The sequence below is a fragment of the Lathyrus oleraceus genome, chromosome 5 (genome assembly GCF_024323335.1).
Source record: "Lathyrus oleraceus cultivar Zhongwan6 chromosome 5, CAAS_Psat_ZW6_1.0, whole genome shotgun sequence".
Lineage (NCBI taxonomy): Eukaryota > Viridiplantae > Streptophyta > Magnoliopsida > Fabales > Fabaceae > Lathyrus > Lathyrus oleraceus.
In genome coordinates, this window is record NC_066583.1 from 208,832,020 (window position 1) to 208,846,741 (window position 14,722).

The following is a 14,722-nucleotide window of genomic DNA, read 5'->3' on the forward strand; positions in this document are numbered from 1 at the left end:
CAAGTCAACATTGTTTCCATTGTAATGATGAACTCCAACTTTAGCCAACATAGCATAGTATCCAATCAAGCGATAACTGACCAGCATACTGGAAATTTTACTAAGTCTCCAAACTTTAACAATGTTCTTCGACTTCCAGCTATTTCGACATTAGACCAACTCGACCTCCGGTTGGCTACATTCAATTTCCACCCTCCACGTGGCATACTTATTGTTTTCACTTGCCATTTATACTTAGGTCGAAAATCCAAGATAACAATAAAATAGACTTCTTATTAGACTTTATTGAATAGTCCAACACATCACTGTCTACTCAGACACAAAACACATTCAAATAATCCATCAATAATAAATGTTTTAACAATTTATCATATTATAATTAATTATATCAATTCATATTTAATTAATTAAATAATTAATTTAAAACTTTCCACCTAAAGTTCATCTAAAAATATTTTTAAGGATATGCATAGCGGATTGATGAACTTATGGCTAAAGTTTTAGACATAAATATTGGCTACAATACAATGAATGATCGTCTTCAAAAAGTCAAGAAACTACAAGGAAGGTTCAAGATCATGTACAATGACTATGAATTTTATGTGTACAAAGAACTAGTAATATCATACTACTTTAGATGATTTTTGAACACTAAATCCTTCACTCTCAAATGATATCTCTTTATACAGGAAATACATTAAAAATAATATAAACTCAATCTTTCTTCCATTCTGCATGATCAAATAGAAAATTATTCATTACCACTTCATGTTGCAAAATAATTAAAATCCGACCTACCGGATTCGAACCAGTGACCTAAGGATTACAGCACCTACTACAGTCCTCCGCTCTACCAACTGAGCTAAGGTCGGTTGTTGACAAAAATTTGTCATGTACATATATATCTAATAAAACAAATTAACGTGGTGATTCCCTTTTCACTCCTTCTGTTTTCATATTTTTAAAATTAACTTATTTACAATAGCTTTGCGATTCGTCATTTTATGGTATAACACTATTACATTTATTGCAGGACTATTTCATTCTTCTTTGATTCTACATTTTCTTCAACAAATTTTTTAATTCATTTAAATAGTCATAGGATGAGTGAAATGAGAGGGGATCTACAAAGACTAAAACCACTAATTAATTACCACGGGTCCTTCAAAATTAAGAACTGTTTGTTATATATGCAGAAAAAAATACTAACTGTTTGTTACTTATTATTTTACATTAAGTGTTTCTTACTATGATATTATCATAGAGTTGAGAAGAGTGACCCTATATTAACGATTTAAATTTACTCATTAAATTGAGATTATATATCTATATATCATAGCTTTGATTCTAACAAAATGGATTAAACTTTAATAATGTGACAAATGCAAATTTAAATCTCAACTAAAAGAACGGTTAATATTTAATGTTCAATAATATCTCAAATTCAATTACTTTAACATTGTTGGTAGATGAGATGAGAGAAAACGAAGAATAAGAATCATTATTATTGAATGTTATTATTATATAAACTGAATTAGAAAATATCTATTTATATATAATTAAGTGACTTGAATATTAAATAACAAATTTTAATCTCAATTAATTTGGGTTTGGGCTATAACTTGGATTATATCACAACATACCCCCTTATAATCCAAGCCGTCGAACACAGACTAATCATAGTCGATCTAAACTATTCCTAATTTCTTTCTCAAAGTTAGGAATATATCGATCTTCAGTCATTTGGTGAAAATGTCGGCCAACTATGCTTCACTCGAATAATGTATCGCTTCAAGCTCACTTTGGTTTACCCTTTTCCTTAGAAAATGAAACATAGCCTCAATGTGCTTACTCCTTCCATGCAGAACCGAATTCTTTGTAAGATTAATGACTGACTTGTTGTCGATTTGCATCACCATAGATTTCTTCACTTCGACCTCCATCTCTTCCAGCACAGATCTGATCCAAATTGCTTGACACGCAACATAAAATCATGTTATATATTCGATCTCACATGATGATAATGCCAAATACTTGAAAGAAATAACCAGTTGTGTTTCTTTGATCCTCCTTATCTCCACACGAAACAACATCTGAATAGAAAGTAATCTCTTCTTTTTTGCTTTCAAAATCTTGTGGAAATAGAATTCCACATCTTAAGTATCTCAGAATTCTTCTTGCGGCCTTCATGTGTGACACCCTTAGTTCACTCATTGTAACACCTCAAAATTTGCCCTCCTCTCTTGGGACTAGCTAACATATTTGCATATCATTTTAGGTCATTAGGCATTGCATATTGCATATCATGTGGTTACATTGTGCAAGCCATTCCCACAAGTCTTGATCAGAAGATGAGGAAGTTAATGTGCAAGCTAGGGTTTCAATTGGACTGATCATTAATCATCTGAGGATGTGCAAGTTCAGATTAGGGTTTCATGATTCTCAAAGGATATTGGTCTTCATCTTGATTACAATGATACATCATCATCATCATGGTTGGATGTCATCAGAAGATTGAAGAAGATTCCTGGAGATTAGGGTTTTGACCACTGGTCAACCCTAATCAGTTGCATTGGGCCAATCAGGGCATGATCAGGAGATGGGGTTTATGATGGTTATGGGGTTCATTATGTGATTATATTGAGCTAATTGAGGCTAGGGTTTCACCCTTGAGCCACTTCATCAGAGGATTGGAGCTCAATTTGATCTATGCATTGCCAGATTCATCTATTAGCTAAAAAAGTCAACTGTGGTCAACTGTACATGATCTGATGGATTGGGAGGTGGAAATGAGTTAGACACACTTCATTCATGTTGGAACAAGTGTTGTATGACATCTCAAAGCTTAAGAATGAAGAAAATCAAGTCAGGACAAGAACTGCCAAAAATAGAAAGTGACTTGTAATTGAAGTTTCCAAAAATGGAAAGTTTTTGACCTCAAGACCACGTGTCCAAAGAAGCTTCAAATGAAAAATTGTTCAACATGAAAGTTGTAGATCTTGTTCTCACCTTTCCAAAAAGTCCAAGAACTTGAAAATCCCATGTATGGTTGGAAAATTATGGCTCAGTGAAATTCAAAAATGACCCATAATCAGGAGGCCATAATTTCCACATGGTTTGTCCAAATTGCAAGTTCTTTATATGCACAAACTCCATTTGACATGTACTTTCATAGTGCATAATTGGATTTTCTCAAAAGTGGTCAAGGCAAAAAGTCAATTTTCAACTGGACAGTTAAAATGGACCAAGGGCAAAATTGTCCAACTTGTGAAATAATTGGAATTTTTGAGTGGGGATTTTTGCCACACTTCATAATTGGCATTTGAAAGTTGTGGGAATCATCATTACATGCCTAGGCCTTGTGGTTTGGAATTTGACTTGTAAAATGAAATTGCAAAAATGGACACATAACCATTCACGTGTGATTTTCCAAAATACACATCCGATGAGAGTGAGACAAGTTGCAACAGCTCACACATGTCATTTTGAGAGTGTGTGAGCTGTCAATGAGCTGGCATTGGCTTATATGTGAAAGTACCATTTTGTCCCTAACTTGAAAATTAACATTTCACTAACACACTCCATTTGGTTAATGATTGTGATTAAGCTTGGATTAAGGTGGCATATATAATCCTAATCACCTTCTAATCATAACAGAAAATCACACATCCCAAAATCAGATCAAAAAACTCTTCATTCTCTCAAATTCCTTCAAGAACACAAAACCTAAAAATTCATCAAACTTCATCAATTTTGGCTCAATCTTCGAAATTCCTTTTGCATCAATCTTCTCTCATCATCATATCCATCTGTTTTGGAAGTTTGGAAGGAAAGGAGTGTGGAATCGCAGCTGTGCAAACAAGCTTCATCTATGGTAAATCGAGATTGCAAGCCCTAGGAGCTACTACAATTGAACCTGGACGCCCAATCATCTTCCACAAGTTCATACTGCATCTGTTTGGAGCTAACACGCGCGAATTCATCCAATTTCATCGCTGCCATTTCCAGGTGTGTAAAATTCGAACATCATGATTTGTTTAATGCTTATGCGCGTTCTATAGTTCGTTGATTGTAGAGCATCGTGATGGTTTTAGTTTTGTGAATGGATAACCGTAGGCTGAGTAATCTGGATTTGAAGTTTCGAACCAAAACCCTAAGTTGATTGATTCGCGTGATATAGCAACATTTAGGTTAGATTAAGTTGATATTTGGATTGTACATGTTAAGACGGTTCGAACGGCTATTCATTTGCGCATTTTGGTGTTGATTTGAAAAATTCATGTTCATGCATGTTCTTATGAATTCTGGAATGAAAGTGACGATGAAGTTGTGTTTGATCTTCAATCTTGTTTGAATTTTCGAATACAGTGTTTACCGCCCCCGCCTTTAACTAATTACCATTATGCCATTCGTAATTCATTTTAATTTAATTAATTTAATTCATTAAAAATTGTTAAAAATCACAATGACCTTTAAAAATTCACCAAAAATCATAGAAAAATCAGAAAAATGTGAGAATTTTTGTGTTGACTTCCTTGTTGACTGTAGGATTTTTTTGACCTATTGGTGGAAGTTGTGCATGGTAGGAATTATGTTTGACTTAGGTTTGTTTCACATGTGCTACATTTTGATACCTTGTGCCAAATCCAATGTGAAATTTTCATGCTTACAAATAAATGTCTGGAAATTTTTGTGGTAATTCTAGACACATCAATGGAGATTTACATGTAAATTTCATGAATTTTTGATACCTGATCATTGAGTTATGAATTTTGGAACTTAGGTGTGACAATTTGTGTCACACCTCATTATGTCAATTTGCTGGATTTTTTTGAGTGACCTATACTTGTTGGGTTAATGTGAAATTTTGCATGATGGTTGATTAACATGTTAAGAGGTTATGTGAATTTTTGTGGAATTTTACATTGCATTTTCAAATTGATTGCTATTTTTCATCTCTGTTGGTCAATTGTGCAAGCTCATGTGATACATTTTGGTAGATTTAATGTGAAATGCTCATATGGTATTGAATGATCATGAAATTTGATATGCTTGTAATAGACACATGATAGGACATCCCTGTTTTGGTCTCACTCATTTCTTTACTGTTTTCATTGAGTTATGAATTTTTGAAGTGGAAGCATGTGTTGATGTTGTGATTTGGAGCATATAATTGTGTCTGTTTTTGTTGATTTTCATTGACATAGTTACCTTGGTCCAATTAAGCTAAAATTTGGTATGCTAGACCTTGAATAGCCCCTGTTTAGGTGTAAATTATTTGAGAATTTTTGAAATTGTTTTGATGTGGGATTGAATGCAATAGTTCTGTTTGCATGTTTGGTGTTTCATTTGAACTAGTTTGACTTGTTTTATGCATAAAATGAACATGATGAATGGTATAAACATGGGATTAATTGTGTTGGCTTTTGTTTGACATTAATTTGACTTTGGTTAGAGATACCTTGCTGTTTAGGAATTTTTCTTGCCTTTGGACCCTAGGCTTGGCCTAGTGGTCTAGTTGCTAATATTTGCTTGATTTTTCAGGATGAATAGCATAAGGCTCATGGAGAATGATCCAAGTTGATTGAAATGATGTTGTTTGATGTTTGTACACTAACATAACATTGTTTTGTAGGTTGTGAAGCTTGGGCTTGAGCTCATAGCTTGCCTTTGTGTGCCTTGGCTTGCATAGTTTGACTGATTAACTTGTTGTTTTCTGATTGGTTGTCTGAGTTATTAACTGTGTTTGACTGTTTCCAGGTACTTTTAGTTGCTCAGTTCCTTGTGAACTTTTGCTTTGCTTTGCTTAAGCAACTTGCATTGAGGTATAACTTCCTAACTTCATGTAGTCTGGAGACCCGGTCTGTTATTTGACCGGGCAAACTGTCTGAAGTCCTCCTTAAGAGGCAATGTTTGTGATTGTTTAATATTGTGCCTAAGCAGGTAAAGTCCTTAATCAAGGCAATTGGTGGAAGGTAGGGATATGCAATCTATCCCCCACTATTCAGTTGAGTCTTCTCCTTGCTCCCATTACATGGTTGTAGCATTGAGATCACAAGCCCAAGATCTTGTGCACTGCACATTGTGTCAGAGTCTCTGAGTATAGAAGGGTTCCCCCATTCTGGACCCATGCTCATTTGTCAGAAGCTCTCCCTGGTCAGGGATAAGAGCTGTGAGGTCTGATCCTCACTTCACCTTTCATCTGCTTCACCTTAGCCTCGTAATGGCAAGGTTAAGAGCAAACACATCCCGTACAGATGACTTGCTGAGGCAGTCAAACCTATTGTGTGAGCCCACTTGTTTGGTTATAGTGCGTGCTATGTGGATATCTGTTTGAGATGCTTGTTCTCATTTGATGTATGCTTGAATTATTTTATGTGCTTGTATGCTTACTTCTTTCCTGGATAGGAGTAGTTTGCTTATGCAAGTAGGATAGAAAACTGAACTTAGGGCAACGATGCATGACAACACTAGGCTCGAGTACAGCTCCCTGGTAGTGCGTCTTCCCCCGGTTTCTGGCTGAAATCTTTGTCCCTTTCAGGGGAACTACATCGCCCTGATCCTCGTTCCAGACGAGGTATGTAGGCAGGTGGTCGTGCGAGACCACTCCGGGCAACCTTTTTCTTTTTTGCGTGCGTTTACTTGTTATCTGACTGTGTGTTTTGGTTCGGATGCCGACGTAAGTCCAGTACTTGGCTGTCGGGCTCCATGTTTGCCATTTTGTGTTTTGGTTCGGATGCCGACGTAATTCCATCCAATGGTTGTCGGGCTCCATGTTTGCCACCCTTGCTTGTTTGTATGTTTTGTGTTGTTTGGCGTGCGTAAGCCGAACTACAGTGGCTCTGATTCTTGTTCCAGACAAGATATGTAGGCATAAGGTGCGATACCTTATCGAGCTCGTTCCTCTTAACCCCACCTGCGTTCCCTGTGTGTGTGTGTGATGTCTAGCAACCTTTTCTTTTCTTAGAACGTGGATCCCGTCGAGTACGACGGACGTGAGGGGTGCTAATACCTTCCCCTTGCGTAACCGACTCCCTTACCCTTTCTCTCTGGTCGCGAGACCATTTCCTTTCCAGGTTTCTCTGAGCGTTTCCTTTCCCTATCTTGGGATAAATAACGCGCAGTGGCGGCTCTGTGTTGTGTTTTTATTTGAGTCCCGCCGGTTGATTTTTCGCAGGATGCGACAGCTGGCGACTCTGCTGGGGACTTCCGATGTAGACCTATGCTGGTCCATCTTCCCCGAGCGAGTCCTTCCTAGCGTTCTAGGATAGTTTAGGTTGCTTGTGATGTGTGTTATTTATTGCATTTATTATTCTAACCTGTGTATATATTTGCATAAATATCTGCATGCATCATACTATCATGTTGTTGCCGTCCTCTGTGCAGGTGGTTCCTCTGTTTGGGGTGGGTGTTCTGAGTGGGGCTAAAACCCAGGCCCGAGTATACACCTAGGATTAGTGTGGTCTCACGTTCCTCATTTGCTAAATCAGCATGATGTTGCAACGTGACATACCACAAGCCAGACGAGGTTCATTTGATAGTGCTTTCCATTGTGGAATATTCCACTTTGGTTGAGTTACTTCATCTGAACTATTGACTCTGGTGACCGATCATTTCCCGGATCTTTGGTTTAGACGATCTCAGGAGAGCTACAATGGCACACCCGAAAGGGCAAACCCATTGAGTATCTTTGCCCGATTGTCGAGACTATTATCCGCCTTAGGATGACCTGATTAGAATTTACCTGTGAGGGGAGGGTGATTCTTACAGATGCATGTTCAGATGGTGACTTTGATGGTGACTTTTTGTTCCGTGGATCAGAGTCATATTTATAAGTCGGATTTATGGTCATTTATTGCCGAGACGCCGGAGTGCTGTCCGTGATTTATCAGTGGGGATCCGTTTATTTCAGGATTCCCCGGGTCGTGTTATTTATCAGTGGGGATCCGTTTATTTCAGGATTCCCCGGGCCGAGTTAGATGGTTGAGAATGTCTGCTCAGAGATTGTCAGATGATGATGATGGTGTATCAGTCTTCCGTTTATTTCGGAACCCTTGAGTTGGATTTGTGGTTGCATGTTCCCTCAGATGGTTGTGATCGGTTCAGAGATCAGGGCTGTGGCTCAGTGCAACAGATGATCAGATGACTTGGAGGATGGCACAGTGCATTGCATTCATGCATCATTCTCATTTTTCATTCATCTGCATCAAACTCACGTCTAGCCATATGGGGGGTATTATTGATTGAGAATCTGGTTGAGAGACATCTTGAATTTCAGAATGTGGATGTCAAAATATTAGCTGTCTCGATGAAACCAGAATCAAAGGACAGAATCTTCCTCATATGGACGGACGTTGCATTCATGCATACTAACCCATTTGCTATTTTGTAGGTGTCGACCGGTGCGCATAGCTCGTTTGCTCAGATATCCTGCTAGGGGCAACAAATCCAAACTGATGGATCCTCCCAACGCCGACATCCTCGAACTGAAAGAGATGGTGAGGGATTTGTTCAGTGTTGTGCAAGGGCTTGCCTTGGGGCAGAAAGTCATGGCCGAGAGATTAGAAAGGATTGAGGGCTGGATGATCAAGGAGAAAGTTCAGGGAAAGGCTCCGTCATCCGAGGTAACAAATCCCTCTGGCTCTGTAGTAAAGAAATCCCTTGACAGTGGTCAGCCCAAGAAGAAGGTTGAATCAGGTGGTGCACAGATTAAAAGAGAATGCGGTAAGGATCGTTACCACCCTTATGCTGCCACAGTAACTATTCCTGTTGGTAGTTCGCCTGCACCACATAGATATCCGTCACCTCACCCGGGAGCACAGAGAGCTGGGAACCAAGTAAGAGGAAAGGGGGTTGATCGTCAATTTGATAAGCCACCCATACCATATGCTCTTCTGCTGAAGAAGTTGAAAGATCTAGGAATGGTACAATTGAGGACATTAGCTCCGTTAAAACCTGACCAGAGGCCAGCCAACTACGATGAGAATGCCAAGTGTGAATTCCATTCCGGTGCGTCTGGACATAGCATTGAGGGTTGTAGAGCTTTTAAGCATGCTGTCCAAGACCTGGTGGATTCCAAGGCCATTAATTTTGCACAATTTCCAAACGTTAATGCTGATCACATGCCCGCGCATGGTCAGATGGGGATGAATGCAATTTCTGAGGATAGTAAGACGGTTGGGTTGGTGAATGGGGATCAGTTAAAAATGCCGAGGCCTGTGGTCCCAAAACCTCGGAGGAAAGAGGGAACTTTCCCTAGTGTTGATACTTGTTGTATGGCCATCGCCACAGAGGGTGGTGTACCGATGGGGGATATGATCCAGAAGGTGAAGGAAATGGACGATGTAAGGTGTAAAGCACTCAGTCTGGCAGCTGAAACCGTCAAGGTGGAAAAGGACATTGGTGTTGGAAAAGAGAAAAAACCGTCTGTGTCTTCTTACAAGCAGGCAGTGGAAGTGGTGAGAAATGGAGGGATCCCAGGCTGGGGAAAAATCGTAGGCATTGTGGTAAAGGCGGATATGTTTGGGATTGGTTATCATCCAGGTCAAGACTCGTCTGAGCAGAATAGAGGACGTCGTCCGTCGTTCACCTTTGTCAGTGCTGGAATGCTAGATTCAGATCACGCTTATACAGTGGGTAAAGAAACTGACAGTGACTGGGAGATTGATCAATGGATAAAATCGTGCGTACCAGGAAGCTGGAAGGCCTAAACAAGATCATCACTGACACTCGTCCGGAAGAGTAATATTTCTTGTTTTCAGTTTATATGCATGGAAGCCATATGTGTTGCCCGACACGTAATGGTTCATTGTAAGGGTCACCTCATGTTTAAATTTGCACATTCTGCATCATTAATAAATGGATGTTTTTCAGTCAAAAAGCAGTGTTCCCTGTTTTTCATTTATTTTTGCAGTTTAAAAACAAATAAAAATGGCAATGTTTGTTTTCATTTTTCTTTTTTGATTGATCTCGTTCCGAATTCAAAAATAATTCTCCGGATCTCATTGATAACAATTTGGTTACACCTCATATGACTTCGACAATCCGAGCAATCAGGCTGAAGAAGAAGGCGAAGAAGACTGTGATCTGCTGGAATTAACCAGGTTGTCAAAACAAGAGGAGAAGGTGATTCAGCCGCATGAGGAGCGGATTGAGGTTGTTATTCCAAGCACCGAGGTCAGAAAGGAAATAGGAAAATGAGACCGCTTCAGAGGCGAGTCGAGAGCAGAATGGTAGCCCTGTGGAAAGAGCAGGTCGATACCGTCGCCTGGTCATGTCAGGATATGCCAGGGTCGGATACCGATGTCGTTGTGCACAAGCTACCATGGAAAGAAGACTGTCCTCTAAAGAAGCAGAACGCCAGTGCCTGTATCAGAGAGCCATGGTGACTTTGTTTCATGATATGATTCATCATGAAGTTGAATGCTATGCTATGACATGATAGCAAAGTCCCAAACAGAAGAGGGGCATCTGGCAGACTGGGGCAAGTCGTTTGACCAGTGGAGATAATTCAGACTGAGGTTGAATTCGAGTAAGTGCACTATCAGAGTGCGATCCGGTAAGCTGTTGGGGTTCATTGTAAGGGAGGAATCGAGGTTGATCCTGCTAAAAAAAAAAAAAAAAAAAAAAAAAAAAAACAATAAGAATGCCTGAACCGAGGAAAAACAGAAAAAAGAGGTTCGTGGTTTCTTAGAAAGATTGAACTACCTGTCATGGTTCACATCTCATCTAACAGCCACGTGCGAACCTATATTCAGGATGTTGAAAAGAAGGATCAAACGGTCAGGTGAAATAATGATTGCCAAGGGGCATTGAAAAATAAAAGAATAAGTTGCAGGAGCCTCCGATTCTGTTGCCTCTCTATGGAAAGAGACTGTTAATCTGTACTTGACAGCCTTCGAGGGGTCTACGAGGTGTATTGGGTCAGCATGACGCGTCTTGTCGAAAAGAGCATGCAATTTACCTTAGCAAAAAGTTTACCGACTGTGAAACAATACATTCACTGTTCGAGAAAACTTGATGTACTTTGGCATAGGCTGCTCGCCGACTGAGACAGTTTATGCTGGTTCATACCACTTTGTGGATTTCCGAGATGGATCCGATCGAGTATGTGTTTGAGAATCCAGCATTGACCGGACGGGTTGCGAGAAGAGCAAAAGAATGTTGACTGATTTGTGACACTCTCAGAAAGCAATCAAGGGGTGTATTGTCTGATTACATCTCTCTGCAACCCGTTGAGGATTATCAACCGATGAAGTTTGAGTTCCCTGATGAGGACATCTCGAGGTGCTCTAATCGAAAGATTGAGAGTGACCGATCCCGGAGGAGGGGCTTGACCCTGAATCCGAACGGATTCTGATGTCTGATGGGGTTAATGTGAAGAAATTAGTGCTGCTTTGGTTACGCCAAAAGGATCCCATGTCCCTTTTGTGGCCAGGATGACAGTTGAATGCACCAACGATGGTGGCTGAGTATGAAACTTGTATCCTGGGTATCGAATTTCAGTACGTACATCTACTGGGGCAACTCCTTTCTCATTGGTATATGGAATGGAGGTTGTGCTACCGGTTGAGGTCCAAATTCCCTCTTTGAGAGTCCTGAGGGACGCGAAATTGCAAGAGGCTGAATGGGTAAGGACCCGGTACGAAGAGTTGAGCCTGATAGAGGAAAAGAGGCTAGCAGCCATCTGTCATGGGCAGTTGTATCAGCAAAGAATGAAGCGTGCTTTTGACAAGAAGGTGCGACCTCGGGTATATCACGTGGGTGATATGGTGCTGAAAAGGATCCTTCCTCCTCAAAACGATCGAAGGGGCAAATGGACACCGAATTATGAAGGTCCATTCATGGTCAAGAAGGTTTTCTCTGGTGGAGCCTTGTTGCTAACGACCATGGATGGCGAAGATTTTCCATCCCCTGTGAATGCGGACGCAGTTAAAAAATACTTCGTATAATTGACCCGCTGGACGAAAAGAATAAAATAGTCCAGGCAAAAAGGGGGCATCCCGGCGAACCAAAAACAGAAAGAAAAGGTTCGGGCAAAAATTAGGGATAAAATGAAAAACTGTACACCCGGCAAGTCGAAAACCTGAAAAGGCGACTTGGGCAAAAAAGGGTATCCCGGTGGACTAAAAACCCGAGAGGGCGGTCCAGGCAAAAGAGGGATTGAAACGAACAACTGCGTCCTAGCATGATCGTTTGTGCTTTGGTTAAAGCATCATGGATAATACCCGGTAGGGATCAGTCAGAATTGTCTTGTTCAGAAGGCAGAAAGCATGGAGAGTCTGAGGACATATGGGGTGTAACCGAGTTGGAACTCGATGAGATCATGGGTTTCACATTGCCATTATGATAGATTTTTCCTTTTGCGCAATTACCTCTTTTCAGGAATTTCTTCCTTTGTATTGCTCATTTGAGCCACACTTTTTCAATCAATAAAATGCATATTCAGTCAAATAATTTTGTTTTTGTTTTTCATAACCGCTTTGATTGCAAAAACATCCGATTATTTTTGATAAAGAATCTTGCATTTTAAGATATATAGGTCCCTTCCAATGCATGTTTATAAGATTGAAAGCTTGAAATCTTATTTGGAAGGTTGAGTGACCCAAGTGTTGAAATCTTGACACGCCTGGGGCACGGTTTTATCTGACGATCTGTTTTGCATGAACTGTTAGGTATTTTCACTCAATTGCAGGTTGTGATGTGGAAGCTTTGTAACAAATCCCCAGAGAGTTCGCGCAGGAACGAATGAATGAAAAACGACGAAGCGACGTTGAGACGTACGACGATCCTTGAATGATATCAAGAAGACTCTTCAAAATCGGAAGATTGGAAAGTCTGTAGAAATTCCCCGCAGGGTCCAATCCGGGACGAATGAATGGGTAGAGAAGCGATGAGAAGACGTCGAGACGTCCGACGACCTTTGGAATTAATCAAGAAGACTCTTCAAAATCGGAAGATTGAAAAGTCTGTATAATCCCCAGGGGTTCGATATTCGTCGAGCGCGGAGCGGTTGGGAATACAAGATGATGGAGCAGAAAAGGTCCAGACGAGTCTGGGAATTCTCAAAAGTGGAAAGCTGATACGAGATTGGGAGGTAGATACCATGGTTCGATGAGTCGATGGGTGTTTTGTACCTACTTTTCTCATTTTCCCAGCGAAGTCCCCAAGCAGAATCATGGGACTGGCTCCCTAGTAGATCAAGGTCTGTGGATTTCCCCAGCCGAGTCAAGATGGTTATCCCCGGCAGGTGTAAAATGGTGTTTCCTCAGCAGCCAGGCCAGAAGGTTGCTACTCCCCGAGTGGAGCGGGTTTCAATGAAATATATCTCCAGCAGTGTTCATCCTACTAGTGGATTGGACAAGTTCCCGTAGCAGACGGATTTTTGCATCCCCAGCTGAGTTGATTCTACCTATGGATTGCATGGGTTGTCCCCAGCGGAGTGGCATTTGTTTCCCTAGCAGGGCCAGGATGGTTGTCCCCAGCGGGTGTCAAATCGATGCTTCCCCAGTTGCCAGGCCTGGAGGTTGCTGTTTCCCCAGCGGAGCTCTTTGTGAGCATTTCCCCAGTGATGTCGTCAGGTATCTGTGAGGGTTTCTCGAAGCAGAGTCGAAATTTATATCCCCAGCAAGTCAAAGGTTGTTGTATCCCCACAGAGTGTTGGTGGTGCTTATCCCCAGCGGTTTCTCGAGTGGATTGGGTGCAAAGGAGGTTCTTCCCCAGCAAGGGTTACCTTATCCCAGCAGCAGCAGTGCTATTCCCCAGCAGGGTGGAGATCGGAGTATTGACGAGTTCCCCAGCAGAGTGTCTCGTAATCCCCAGAAGAGTCCCTTGAGGGGGATACCTTTTTATGCATTCATCATGTAGAATAGCATAGCATGTTGCATAGAAAAAATAATCGCGTAGCATTTCCATAATTATGGAGCATTACGCAGAAAAATCAATCATGCATCATATTGCAAGCACAAGCTAGTCTCAAGCCGTGGTTACCGTTTGAGAGGTGGTTTTACCAGAAGTAGAGGTGTTACTCCGAGGAGTTTGGCCTCATGATTTGATCAAAGGTATTTCCCCAGTAGTGCGATACTGGAGGAGTTTTTCCGTCGGGCAGAGATGGAAAGGTTACGCGATCAGCGCGATTCAAGCCGTGGTTACCGCTTGAAGGTTTGGTTTCATCAAGACGGTGAAGATGGTACTCCGAGGAGTTTAGCATCACAACGTTAGATCAGCAATGTTCCCCAGTAGTGCGATATTGGAGGAAAGGTTTCCGTCGGACAGAGATGGAAATAATATCAGAAGACGTTACGCGATCAGCGCGATTCAAGCCGTGGTTACCGCTTGAGGATTGGTTTTATCAGACAGTGAAGGTGTTACTCCGAGGAGTTTAGCATCATGGTTTTAATCAAGGATATTCCCCAGTAGTACGATACTGGAGGGTAAGTTTCCGTCGGACAGAGATGGAAGTAATATCAGAAGACGTTACGCGATCAGCGCGATTTCGGGGTCCAAAAAGAAAAAACAAGAAAGAAGATAATCCCCAGCTAAACGCAAAGTGTTTGTCTGCCAGGGTTGAATAGAGAGCAGTCGGCTCAGGGCTTGTCATCCTCAGCATGGGTCGTTGCGGCATTCCGGCCAGTTTCCGATTTCCAGATCGAAGAAGTTTCCGATTTCCAGATCGAAGAGGTTCTCAACCATCAGGACGAAGAACTTGTGGCATTCTGGCCAG

General features: G+C 41.1%; 1 non-coding gene across 1 annotated transcript; it reads right to left on the minus strand.

The window, feature by feature from the left end:
• Positions 1–788: 788 nt before the first annotated feature.
• Positions 789–872, minus strand: TRNAY-GUA (transfer RNA tyrosine (anticodon GUA)). Its single transcript is given in 2 exon segments — positions 789–824; positions 836–872. It is a non-coding gene; the product is annotated as a tRNA-Tyr (tRNA).
• Positions 873–14,722: the final 13,850 nt, after the last annotated feature.